The sequence below is a fragment of the Oryctolagus cuniculus genome, chromosome 15, assembly GCF_051225735.1.
Source record: "Oryctolagus cuniculus isolate XC-2025 breed Fujian yellow rabbit chromosome 15, ASM5122573v1, whole genome shotgun sequence".
In the NCBI taxonomy this organism is placed as follows: domain Eukaryota; kingdom Metazoa; phylum Chordata; class Mammalia; order Lagomorpha; family Leporidae; genus Oryctolagus; species Oryctolagus cuniculus.
In genome coordinates, this window is record NC_142881.1 from 62,613,687 (window position 1) to 62,627,498 (window position 13,812).

Here is a 13,812-nt window from a genome sequence, read left to right on the forward strand (position 1 = left end):
ATGGAAGTGAACAAACACTGGCGCAGAACGAATTCCCTGCTCGACACCTCACGTGGCTGCGCCCGGCTCCCTCCCGGAGATATTCACGGTGCACGGGTGGGGTGGGACCACCCCCCACCGCACCCCGCTGCCTGGAGGACCCTGGGGTGAAGTGCTTTCCAGCTGATAGGCACTGTGCACCAGTGTCCAGCGGCCTGCGGCTTCTTTCCCGGGGGCTGCGGCCAGGGCCTCTGCATCGCCACCCTGGACATCTTACATGACAGCAAGAGCGATGGAGCTGACTTAACGGAGCACTTTGCACATGAGGAGCCGACATTCCGGAATGCTCAAATCCTCTTTAGAAGCCAGCAGGGACGGGAGCATTGCCCTTGACCCACCCAGCAGATGGTTGCGGGGTCTCAACCAGCCAGCCCCCGGCCGGGTTGGTCCTGGGGAGACAGGGCTGCATCGCGGAGATGGCAAGGGGAGAACCGTGCGTTAGAGAAGCTTGCGGATGGGCGGGGAGCGAATGCATGAGGTCACCCGGGTGTATGCACACACTGCTGAATGGTGCGCTCCATAGGTCCTAGGGAGATGAGAGCAGAGTGGGGGGCAGGCTGGGGCCCGGGGCGGGCCAGTGGCCCCCCCCACCCGGCCCCGGCCCGGCTCCCCCAGCTGTGACATTGAATCACACAGTGAGACCAGCATCCCCTTCTGCGTTCCTGCTACTGATTTCTATTTCAGCTCAGTCCAGGAGAAAGTCCGGTCGGGTGCTCACGGCGTTAACCCCTCTCTAGCCCTGGGCTCCTCTCCCCATGGAACAAAGAGAGAGGCACAGAGGCAGAGGGGATGTGGCCAGCTACTTTTCCCAGCCACCCTCTGTGCATGGCCCTCTGTGACGCCCTTAAATTGTCCCTTTGAGAATGATTTTTCAAGAGAAAAAAAAATTGAGTCCGATTAGAGAAAAGCTATGAAATGAACCGTAGGGCAGTTTGCATACAATAGAGCAGGAATTGGGAGTGTGACGTCCAAGCCTGTCAGTCGCCACCACACATGTGACGCACACCGGACCAGCCTCCCCCCGGCCCCGCCCTGGGCTGTGGAAGTGAGGCCACCCTGCACGTGGGGAGCTCTAGCACCCAAACACCAACTTCCGGTACTGCTGCGGCGACGGGCCAAGAGACTACCCCCACCACCCCGAGTAGGGAGGACCAGGTGAACAAAGGCCTGGCAGGGGCTGGAAGGACACTTAGCAGGCAGTGGTGAGTGGTTAAGCCAGCGAGGCTGCAGAAGAGACGAGGCGGAAGAGGGTGTGCAGGGTCTCGTGAGCCAGGCTTAAGGTTGCGACTTTCAGGACAGCCATGGTCGCAAGAATCAGAGCGTGCAGAGAGCTCAGGGAGAGATGGCAGGGGTACCAAGCAGATCCCCCTCCGAGTTGGCCTCCTGACCTTGGAGCTTGGTCACCAGACCCGAGCGCCATCTCCTTCCTCACAACCGCTCTGCAGGTTTCCTACCCCTGCCTGAACAAAGCGCCCCCTACAGGAGAGCTGTGTTCTGCATCCTGAGAGCAGAGGTCCAAAGCAAGGTTTAGGGCGCTAGAGCGAGGTGTCGGCAGCGCTGGGTCCTCTTGGAGGCCCCGGGGAGCCCCTGCCTTGCTGTCGGCTCCTGGCGCTCCTTGGCTTGTGGCCATGTCGTGTCCCTGACTTCCACCCAGGTCGCGAGGTCTCTCCTCTTCTGGAGTTGGCTGTCCCTCAGCTGCCCTCCCAGGACACCTGTGATGGCCGCCCAGGGTGCTGTTCCTGTGTGCGGGTCCTTTACTGCAGAATTGCACCTGCCAGGCCCTTTCCCACATCGGGTCCCACGCAGAGGCGCCAGAGTGAGACCTGTTCTGCCGGCCGTTCCTCAGCCTGCCGCCACAGAGTGTCCTTACACTCAGCCCTTTCCCAGCCACGCCCCGCAGAGTGTCCCTGCGTCTCCACTGCCCAGGAGGGCCACGCTGCCTCCCAGCTGCTGGCAGCCGTCGCCACCTCCATACTCCAGTGCGCCAATTCCAAGCATCCTGGTGGGGCCACATTGGCCGGCAATGCCCAGGCCACAGGGAGCCAGAGGCCTGAGACGGCAGCGCCCCTGGTGGCCGGTGCAGGCAGGGGCAGCAGGGGCCGCGGGGCACAGGCTCTGACTACTTCTCTGCCGTGTTTAAAATAGACTGGTGGGACAGAATAGAGCTCTTTGTCCCAGCCCCACGGATAAATATAGGCACTTGATATATGATAAAGGTGGCCTCGCAAATCAGTGAGGGAGGATGGCTTGTTTAGTAGCCGGGGCCGGGAAAACCAGCTCACCCCGCGGGGAAAAATAAAGCCGATCCCTCCCGTACCCCGTGTAGAAGGTGGCCTCCAGATGGATTAAAGACCCGTGTGTGAGAGGTAAAATATAGAACGCTCATAAAGGAAAGGGGGGGGCATCTGCGTGACCTTGTGGCGTGAAAGGACGTCTTAGCACCCATGGTGTACAAGGCAGAGAAGACAAAGGGGCCTGTGTCAAGGAGCGCCCACTGCCCAGGAATGTGTGGGCAGGGGGAAGGCAGAAGGCGTCCCGAGAGATCCTGTAGCCATGAGAACAGAAAGGGACTCTGGTGGGGGACAGGCGGGGACCCCAGGAAGTGCATACTATGAGTGAACTAGGCAGAGCTTTCCAGCATTGTTGGCTTAAATTAGGCCTCGCTTTTGATTCCACTGCTGCACAAACGAAGTCCCCTTGGATGAGACATTTCTGGATATTGATAGGGAAAAGCTGGGGAATCCACTAGAACAGAGCCTGGAGGAGCAGGTTGGCAAGTTTCCCAGGTGGAGTATGGGGTTCAGTTAAAAGAGGAGTTTACTGAGCTCTATCTTCAGCCCCTGGAAGAGTCCCCAGCCCGCACCACCTGGCTTTGACGCTTGCAAGCTGAGTGGCCTCGGCCAGGTTACCCAAGATCTCCGAGCGTGGCCGCCTCGCCTGTCAGGGGGTGGAGCTCCAGCACCTGCAGCACCTCAGGGTGCAGTGAGGACGCAATGAGCCGTGCTTGGAGCTGCTTAAGCCCAGCAGTGCCGGCCCAGGGCAGCGAGCCGGAGGTGTGGGCAGCAGTCGCCACAGAGGTGCCCCTGCCCACCTCCACCCCGCCTCTGCTGGCACCCTCTTGTGGAGGATCTAGTTTCTTAATGATTCATTTGGAAGACAGACAGACATACACAGAGGAAGAGATCTCCCATGCAGTGATTCCCTCTCAAAGGGCTGCAACAGCTCAGTCTGGGCCAAATCACAACCAGGAGCTCCCTCTGGGTCTCCCACACGGGTGCAGGGGCCCACGCACTTGGGCCACCTTCCACTGCTCTCCCAGGTGCATTAGCAGGGAGCTGGATGGGAGGCGGAGCAGCTGGGACTCAAACAGGCTCTGACCTGGGCAGCTGCCTGGCCCGCTGGCTGCCTGTTGCTGTGACTACCAAGCCTTGGCTCTGTTTGGCCTTGTGTAGGTCTCTGAGGTTGAATCCAGAGCAACTGCGGACATGCAGCTGGTTCTGATCCAGCCCAGCGGCACAGGGCTTCTAACAGATACAGCACGTCCTGCAGTCGGGGTCACTGACCTTTCTCTGCCAAAGGCCACAGTAGTCCGAGAGGCAAGTCAAGGCCACTGTGTCACCACTTCTCACCAAGAAAGAGAGCACATTTTCACCAAGATGTCTGAGTTCAAAATACAGTAATACTTGCGTATAGTTTTTTATGCTCCAGGTCCGCTAATGAGAACAGAGTTTGGAGGTGGGGACGGGCAGGGGTGACGTTTTACCTCACTAGGGCTCTCAGGCAGTATTAGCAGACTTCAGAGCAACTGCGAAGGGACTCATCTCTAAAACCCCAGCTTGGTGCCAGCACGGTGGCCCAGCAGCTCCCACTGCCGCCCGGGTTGCTGGCTTCCCATACCCGCGCCATTTCAAGTCCCCGCTGCTTCACGTCCAATCCAGCCCCCTGCTAATGTGCCTGGGAAGGCAGCTGAAGATGGCCCAAGTGCTTGAGCCCCTGCACCCACGAGGGAGAACCAGATGGAGTTCCAGGCTCCTGGATGTGGCCTGGCCCAGGCCTGGCTGTTGCAGTCATCTGGGGAGGGAACCAGCAGGTGGAAGATTCTCTCTGATGCTCTGCCTTTCAAATAAAAAAATAAATAAATAAAATGTTTAAAAAAAAATCCACAAAGCCATTCTTAGCTTGCAGGCCGCCCAGAGGCAGAGGGAGTGGGGCCTTGGCTCCTGTGGCGATATGCGGCACCCACGGCTGGCCGCTTCAGCTGCCTCTGGCATTGGTCTGATTTCCAGTTTCCAGTCGGTTCCAGAACCTGCACACCTGTCCTCCGGTCACTGGGGCTTCCCATGCTGGGAACGGCCCTGCCCTAGCCGCTGAGCGCCCGCCAGGCACAGGGTCCGCAGAGTTTGGGGGCCTGGGGCCTGCCCTGCCTTGACCCAGACTGGAGGGCTGGGCTGTGTCGTGCGCTCTGAGAGGTGGCTGCGGCCCTGACCGCGCAGGGGCAGCTAAGGGCGTGGGGCCGCTTCGCGACGTTTGTACGAAGGTGGAACTGAAACCTGCGTGTATCTGGGTGGGAAGATGTTTGAGATCAGCCTAGTGTGTCCATATAGGGATTCACTAGGAACTTTGGGAGACCCCTCATCTGCACGGAGTTTCAGAAGTTTGCGTCAGAGTAAGCTCCTCCCTAGTGCCACTTTGCAGGAGCCCTTAGATGTACCCTCTGGCGGTGAGTGTTCGGCTGATCGTGAGCTCGTGAACACCCCCTGAAGGAAGGTGCAGCTGGGCAGAGCAGGGAGGAGCCTGCTCCATCCTGTCCACCTGCCTGTCCTCCCGCACCATGACCACACCACCATCCCTCTCTCTACAGCCCTCCCTCCTTTAAAGCTCATCTCCAGGAAGTCTTCCCCGACTACCTGACCACATTCTTGCTTAGCTGATGGGAGAGGGTTGGTTGCCCCCTCTGTCTGCCGCATTCCTAGTGGGGAGATGAATGCTTACCCAGCAGCCCGGCTTCCATTTCTCCCAACCCACCATTCCCAGGCCTCCTCCCAGACCAGTGTCACCCCTGGCATGGCCCCTGGGTGGGCTTGGGTGTTCACAGCCATTGTTTCCTTTGCCCAGTCTCTCCCTCCCCGTCATGGTGATCCTGGAATCCCTGGATCACAAGATTGATGAAGTGGTCGGCACTGAACTGGCCCCTGGGCCGCTCTTGGTTCTGTCCGCCATGCATAGCCCTTTCCCAACCTGTGAGCAGTAGATGGTTGCACCCCCATGTGGCTGGGTTTCAGAAAGCGCTGGAGGCCAAGCCTTTGGGATCTGGGCCAGGAGGGAGCCGGCAGGAGCTTAGAGGGGAAGGAGGTGATGACTGGCACTTCCCAGCCCTGCCGGCCCCGCCCGCCCCTCCGCCCCACGGTCCCTCCCTCACCGCGGGGACATTGGGCCACGGAGGTCAGGTCTTTGTTTGAAGGACAGATAATTAATCCCACAAAGTAATCCCCGGCACACTCTGGCAGATTTATGGACATCGCCGCTGTCCCAGGAACTCTGCCTTATCATCTTTCATTTCCCAGGCGGAGCGAGTGACTTGTTATATCACAGGCCCCACGCCACGCGGAATTTCATTTAGGGAGTGCTCCAGGTGGAGGGAGATTGATAACCCAGTCCCCGGGCGCCACGCCATGGAGCGGGTCGGAGCACAGAGGCACCGCCAGCCTCTCCCGTGCCCCCCACACCCCGGCTCGTCTCCAGCCTCCTCCCCAGGAAGCCCCTTTTCCCACCAGCCTCACCCATCACAGGCCACAGGTTCCAGCCTTCATCTAGTCTGACCCTCCCAAGTCACAGGTGAGAAGACAGAGGCCAAGGCAGAGAGGGGCCAGGTCTCCAGGCTGCTCGGCCCGACTGTCCCCTCCTCCCCACTCCCCCTCTGCTCTGCCCGAAGCTGCCCCACAGGAAGCTGTCAAGGACTGTAGTGAGGGGTGGGGACTCCTGGGACACCCGCCATGGTTCTGCTCAGAGCCTGCCTTCCACAGGGAAGGGGAGCAGGGGCTGGCAGCTCACCACCAGGGAGTGAGGGAGGAGGGCGTGGCCTCAAGGTCAGGGCAGCTGCTTCTGGCCTGGTGGCTCCGCCTGCAGCTTGCCGGGCAGCTCGAGTTAATGTTATTATTCATGAATATTTATCAGGCACTTTGCATACACCGGCTGCTGAGAGTATAACCATGAACAAGACAGGCAAGGCTGTTGTCCTTGAGGAACTTACAGTTGAGAGGATGACAGGAGAAATAATCAAATAGATTAGTGAGTGAGATCATTTTGCAGAGTGACAACTGCTTGTAAGAAAATCCAGTGGGCATGTGATGGGAATGACTGAGCTGGGGCGACCTAGCGGGGCTGCTGGGGACGGCCTGTTTGATGTGGGGACACCGAGCCTTGGTGCAGCAGGCAGCCACGCGGGGCTGGGGAGGGGAAGTGCTGCAGGCGGGAGAAGCAGCACGTGCAAAGGCCCTGAGGCAAGGACAAGCTGGGTACATTTCAGAAACAGGAAATTAGGGGAAAGCATTTTTTTTTTTTTTTGATGGGACTGTCACATGGCAGGGAATGGGTGAGGCACAGGAAGTGAAGCCACAGAGCTGGCCCAGGACCAACCACTCAGGGGTCTGCAGGCCAGGGTGCGGCAGTGGGATTTGCATCTGTGCAGGGAAGACACTGATCTGTGCTGGGTATTTAGAAGGCCTGCTTCATGGAGAATGGGTGGAGAAGTGGCTAGAGGAGGGTGGGGGGTGTCCAAGAAGCCAGCGTGGGGACAAGCAGAGGGAAGAGCCGAGCGTGCATCCCACTGCCCACTTCCCACATGTGCGTCCCCCTGCCCAGCCACTCGCTTTTCCCGGCCGCTGCCAGCTCCCGGGGCAGCCGCACGTCTGCTCTGGGGCCCTGCCTGCCACTGGAGAAACACCAGGCCTCACCCGCTCTCCCCACCCTCCACCCCAGACCGACACAGAGGAGACCAGGCTCTCTCCTGGGCCAGGCTGGAGCTCCTCCTCCATCTACTGCCCTGGGAGACCAGGGTGGGCACAGGCTCCGGGCACAGCGCAGGGAGCGGGGGGTGTAGCTTGGCAGCGTGTGGGCAGCCCCCAGCATCACCCTCGCCCATGGGCAGGCCGGGTTGGCAGGGACCGAGCACGCAGGGCTGGCTCCTTCCTGGGGCTCACACCCGGTCCTCAGTAAGGAGAGCCACGGGCGGCCCTGGGGAGGGGGCTGCCTCGGCTGCTGCTGCGGGGAGGGTGCAGGTTTGGAAAGCAAAGGTTGTCCGTCCTGGCCCAGTTGGGAGTGGGGTTTGGGCCTTGATGCTCTGCTCGGTGCCGGGACCGTGCCAGGAGCTCCCTCCGCCAGCAAAGTCTCGCTTCCCTTTCCGACGGGCGCCGAGAGTCTCCAACTTGCCAAAGCTGCTCTCTGCCTGGAGCAGGATCCGGGGCTCCCCCCGCCCCTCCAGGGCTGCCTGTGCAGTGCACACAGCTGGGAGTCGGGGTGCAGGGAAGGGCCCTCTGGGCTGGCGGGCTTCCCAGAGAAACTGCCTGCCTGCCTGCCTGCCTGCCCGCCGGGTGAGCGGGGCTCGGGGTCCCAGGCCCGAGAGCCCCTGTGATGGAGAAGGCCCCCAGGCCACCCGTGCTGAGGGTGGCCCCGCGGCAAGACCCTGAACCCCGACCTGTAGCTGCTGTGTCTCAGGAGAGCGGCCAGCGGTTGGGAAGGACCTTGGCTGCTGAGCCGAGTTCTCCCTGGCTGGAGAGCCAAGGCCGTGGCACTCGGTCCAGGCTCTCGCTGGCTCAGCAGGAGCCCTGCCCGGGGAGCCAGGTGCTGGGAGACATCCGGCTGGCAGGGCTCGGTCACTGAGCGGCCTCTGAATGCATCCTGGGTGTGGGCCCTGGGCAAGGGGCCATGGGCACGCAAGAGGCCAGGCTGCTGGGAAGACATGGCCAGTGCCCTCAGCCATCACAGCAGCCCTGGACCCCTGGCTCTCATCCAAGAAGCTGGGCTGAGTTCCCTGGCGAGGGTGAAGGAGTGAATCCCTAGGGAGGACAGGAGCCGTGCAGCACACCCATGGGCCCACCATCCCCGCCCCCGCGTTTGCTGACCCTTTGTCACGTTTGTTTCTGGTCTTTTGTTTTTAAGATGTGTTTATTTTTTTGAAAGAGTTAGAGAGAGAGAGACCTTCCACCTGCTGGTTCACTCCCCAGATGGCTGCAACAGCCTGAGGCTGGGCCAGGCCAAAGCCAGGACCCAAGAGCTCCACACAGGGAGCCAGCATCGCAGGTGGCAGCTTTACCCGCTGTGCCACGCGCTGGCCCTGCTTCGGGTCTCTGCTCCCTGCAGAGGAAGCTGAGGGCGCCTGTTCTTCCGTCTCATTGGCTTCGGGGCCTGCACTCTGGGGACTCCGTGGTGGGGGTGAAGGCCTCCCCCCTTCAAACAGGGGATCCCCTGGGCGTGCGATTGCGTGGTGGTTAGGACGCCCCTCGGGGCGTCTCCTTCCCTACCCCAGTGCCTGACCTGAGTCCCAGCCCCTCCTCCACTTCCCATCTGGCTTCCTGCTGGTGCTCACCTGAGAGGTAGCAGGTGGTGTCTTGACTACTTGGGTTCTTCCCACCACGTGGAAGGCCCGGATCGAGTTCCTGGTTCCTGGCTTTGATGTGGCTCAGTCCTGGCATTGGGGAATGAACAAATAAATGGGAGATCGATTCTCTCTCTCTCTCTCTCTCTCTCTCTCTCTCTCTCTCCCTCTCCCTCCCTCCCTCCCTCTCTGTCTCCCCCTCCCTCCCTCCCTCTCTCTCTCTCCCTCTCAGTCCTTTCTTTTTCAAAACAAAAACCAAGTTTTAATGGCATTCCTGACCTGAATGTGGACTGCATCTTATATGATGTTGAGGAATCATTTCTTTTGTTTAGTGTGATGGGGCATGTTTGATTGCATTTTTAAAAGTCTTTCTGAGAGGGGCCGGCACTGTGGCACAGCAGGTTAAAGCCACCTCCTGCAGTGCCAGCATCCCACATGGGTGCCAGTCTGAGTCCCGGCTGCTCTGCTTCCCATCCAGCTCCCTGCTAATGCACCTGGGAAAGCAGCAGAGGATGGCCCAAGTCCTTGGACCCCTGCACCCATGTGGGAGACAGGGAAGAAGCTCCTGGCTTCAGATCAGCTCAGCTCCAGCCGTTGCGGCCATCTGGGGAGTGAACCAGAGATGGAAGACCTCTCTCTCTCTACCTCTCTCTGTAACTCTTTCAAATAAATAAAATAAATCTTTTTTAAAAAGTCTCTCTGAGAGATGTATGTGGTACTTTTAAATTTTTTTAAAATTTTATTTAAAAAGCAAAGAGAGAAAGAGAGAACTGCCAACTGCTGGTTCACTCCCCAGATGCTCACAGCAGCTAGGACTGGGCCAGACCAAAGCCAGGAGCCAGGCATTTAGCCTGGGTCTCCCCAGATGTGGCAGGGACCCAAGTCCTGGGGCCAGCGCTGGCTACCTCCTGCCTCCTGCCTCCTGCCTCCTGCCTCCTGCCTCCTGCCTCCTGCCTCCTGGGGTGAGCATTAGCGGGAAGCTGGAGTTGCTAGCAGAGCCAGGATTCTAACACAGGCAGTGCACTGTAGGATGTGGGCGTCCCAAGCAGGATCTTAACCACAGGCCCAGCCCTACGTACCGTGTTTTTTAAGTGAACTGGAGTTTTCTCTGACAACCCTGTGAAACAGTTGGTGTCTGCGTGTATGTGTGGAGGGGTGATCTTAAAATAAGGTTGGAAAATTTGCGGATGCCAGTTGAACCCTGGCAATGGGTACATCCTAGGGGACCTCACAAAGTCCCCCAGGAAGGGAATGAAAAGGTTCGGTGCATTTTCCATGAACTTTTTAAGTCACCTTGTGGGGCTCCGTGGTGTTCTGAGCTCTGTATGTGTGTTGGAAATTTTCTGTAGCAAAAAGCTTTTTTTTTTTTTTTTAATTTGACATGTAGAGTTATAGACAGTGGGAGACAGAGAGAAAGATCTTCCTTCCATAGGTTCATCCCCCAAATGGCCACTACAGCCGGCGCTGCACCGATCCAAAGCCAGGAGCCAGGTGGTTCTTCCTGGTCTCCCATGTGGGTGCAGGGCCCAAGCACTTGGGCCATCCTCCACTGCCTTCCCTGGCCACAGCAGAGAGCTGGACTGGAAGAGGAGCAACTGGGACAGAACCCGGCGCCCATATGGGATGCCAGTGCTGCGAGGCAGAGGATTAACCAAGTGAGCCACGGCACCGGCCCCACAAAAAACTTTTTTAAATGTGTTCCCCAAAGATTCCAGGGGACCAGAGGCTGCCCTGGGACCCCTATGGCCTGTGGCCTAGCCCAGCACCCAGACTTGAGCCAAACCTGACACCTACGCGTTTGCCACCGTCTTGCCTCAGGCTTGCTGTGTGGTGGTGGCCGAGTCACTCCCCACCTCTGGGGAAGTCTGAACCAGATGGCTCTTAGTCCTGTGGGCTCTCCATCTCTGACACTCCTATGCTCAGGTGCGCCCCCTGGAGGGCAACCACGGAAAGGGCGCCTTTAGCCCTTCATTCTTCCCCTGCAGATGGCTTGTAGAAAAGGGTTCTGGGGCCAGGTGGTGGGACAGACACTGGTGGCAGTGTCTGTGTCCCGGCTGCCCCCAGTGCCCATTAGCACACTAAGGCCCTGACAAGTCCTGCAGTGATGAATGCTTGCTTGACATTTCCCAAATTTATTTGAGCACAAAAAAAGTGTGTTATTTATTTACTTGCAAGGCAGAATGACAGAGAGAGAGGGAGAGAGACAGACATGGAGAGAGAGATTTTCCATCCAGTGGTTCACTCCCCAAATGGCCAGAACAGCCTGAGCTAAGCCAGGCCAAACCCAGGTGCTTCATCCAGGTCTCCCACGGGGGTGGGGTGGCCCAAGCACTTGGGCCATCAGCAGCTGCCTTCCCAGGCCGTCGGCAGCAAGCTGCGTGGGAAGCAAAGCAGCCGGGACTGGAGCCAGTGCTCAGGTGTGGAACGCCAGCACCTCGGGGAGTGGCTTGACCCGCTGTGCCACAAACCAGCCCCCACAGCACTTTTTTTTTTTTTTAAGCTTGCCTTACACCCCTGGCATCAGAGTTCCCAGGGCACCCAGGCCTCCCTGCTCTCCTACAGGTTCCAGACCCCGAGGCAACTTTGCGTCTTTCCTTGTGAGCAGCAAGGGGCTCGCTGGTTTCCAGCAGAGCCCAGCACCTGCGATGCCTCCCACGCTGCTGGGCGCCTCTGTCCTCAACTAAACACACAGAGTACGCCTCAGTCCCTTCCTGGCCAGAACCAGCCACCTTGCCATCCTGCTCTGGGTCACTGCCCAGATGCCCAGAACAAGCCTACCTTCCTGGTGGAACCTTCTAGAAGCCGTGTTTCCAGAGAAGAGCAGGAGGGAGAACCCAAGCTGCGGCACTGAGGGCCATGGGTTCAGCTCTCAGCTCTGCTACCCACTGAGGCCACGGTGAGACAGAGCAGCACGGCAGATCCAGTGCTGGGGTTCATTCTGCTCCCGGGGAGTCGGTAGTAATCACCGAGTGTTTACCATGTGCAGGACGCTGCTGAGCAGGTGCACGGCCGGCTGTCATCCCCCATCAGCTCTGACCTGGGAATCACCCCTCCCCCTTTACAGCCGCGGACACACCGAGGCCCAGAGAGGGCAGGTCTGTGCCCACAGCAGATGAGGAGTGGCACTGAGACGCGAACTCTGACCCTGCGTGCTGCACCGTGTGGTCCCCATGGGGACATGGTGTGCTCCAGGCCTCAGGAACCTCACCTGACCTGGCAGGGTTCCAGGTCCTTATGTGACTGCGTGGGTGACATCGACCGCATGTGACCTTGGGCGAGTGCTTGTAGGTGACGACGGCATCTTAAAACCCAGAGAACCTAACGGACATCCGGGCCCCTAGTGCAGTGTGCCGGACTGCGGAGCACTCCTCGCCTGTCGGGCAAGGGCATCGGGCTCTGAGTCGAGCTGCTGTTGTGGACTGGGGTTCTGGGGGATGTTCTGTCTGATAGGGGAATCGGCTACCGAGCGCAGGACGCTTGCTAAGCCACTGCCTGGAGCAGCCCTGAGCCCCAGAGATGTCAGTGACTCCCCCTCGGGCCGGTCTCTGTGTCCTCTCGCGGCTTCCAAGCAGGGCCCAGGCTGGGGGGAGGGGCCCTCAAGGTCAGCGGTGGGTGGGCCCCCTGGGCGGGCAGGCTCTGTACAGATCAGCGCCCCGAGGCCGAGGCCAGCTCCCTGAACCTCATCCCGCCACATCTATTTCGGGGCCGCAGAGCCCTGACGGAGCACAATTTGATTCATAAATTACCCAGCTGGAGGTGTGTGCCGGCCTCTCCTTCGCCAGATTTGAAAGTCATTCCTTCCAGAACTGGCCGCACGTGAGGTGCACCCGAGCCCAGTGCAGGCCTGCCGTGACCAGCACCCCTGGGCACGGTGCTCTGCGGGTCAGGCAGTACCACTCCGTGCTGGCTCCACGCTGCCGGGACCCGGTGTGGCAAAGTGTATCCTGCCCCTTCTCGGCAGGGGAGAAACCGGGCCTGGGAAGTCGTCACTGTCCAGAGCCACACCGATGGCAGTGATGGAGTCAGGATTCGCACTCAGAGCTTCCAACGCTGAGGCTTCCCGCGGGTCATCACGACGACGGCAAGTGGCATTAGAGGAGGGAGCCAAGCCAGGGAGCAGGGTGGAAGGTTCAAGGGCGCCAAGCCAGCTTCAGTACACCTGTCACTGGTGCTGCACCCCACCTCTCCACACCAGTCTCTCCTGACCGGCATCATCCACCCAGCTCCGGGCCCTTAACGGTTCCACCTGTGCCTGGCTCGCGGTCCTTGCCACGCACCTGAGGTCGGCTCAGCACTTGACGGTTTATGCGTTTCCGGATCCCTTATCTCGTGGAACCTTCCAACAGCCCCGTGAGCAGAGCAGGTGTCCCACCCCACCCCCCAGTGAGGAAGTGGGTTCAGGGAGGCCCACAAGCCCAAAAGCACGAATCTGGGTCCTAACTCCACAGCCAGTCCTTTCTGCGTCCCTCGATTGACTTACTTATCCCTGGGCTTTGTCTTTCCCCCGTGTGTGTCAGTAGAGGGGTGGCAGTGTCCAGTCTTTGGCGTTAGTTGCCCTGGGGCACTGCCCGGCCTGCCTCTACCTGTGTCTGGTACAGAGGGGCCCGGTGGTGTGGCAGGTGGCCCCTGGTGCCCAGTGCCGGAGGAGGGGGTGACAGCACCACCAGAATGACAGAGCGTGCCCTGCCCCCTCGCACTCCTTCTCCTTGGGCGCTCATCACTGTCTTCTGTGTTTTCTTAAGTGCCTCCCCTCCACCGCCTCCCGCCTCCCAGACAAGGCCTCTCAGATCATCAAATATCAGACGCTGCTTATGCGAGCACCGAGATGGCTTTATCGGGCAGTAAATCTCCCAGAGCCCTGACCTCTCTTGAGTGCCAAACCTCGCTGAGTTATGCGGGCAGCGCAGTGGCGGGCGCAACAGACGCCTTCCGGGCAGAGCCCAAGGAAGGAGTCCAGGTGAGGGTGGGCAGGGGTCTTCTGGGCCCACCGCCCCAGGCCCGGGAGGTAACCAGGTGCGCGGTCCGTGAGCAGGTGGGACGCAGAAGGGTCTTAGCCCCAGCTTCCTCCTCCTCACCTGGCTCATCTCCTGGCCAAGGGAGCAGCAGTCCCACACAGGGGACACCAAGCCTCTGGCAGCCATGAGGTCCGTGGAGACCCAGACAACCCAGGTTTTGCTCCC

The 13,812-nt window shown here is 59.7% G+C and overlaps 1 protein-coding gene across 4 annotated transcripts in view; it reads left to right on the forward strand.

Moving 5' to 3' along the window:
* Positions 1-13,812, forward strand: part of CDH23 (cadherin related 23) — a 365,671-nt gene that overhangs the window by 174,732 nt on the left and 177,127 nt on the right. The window lies entirely within an intron of this gene.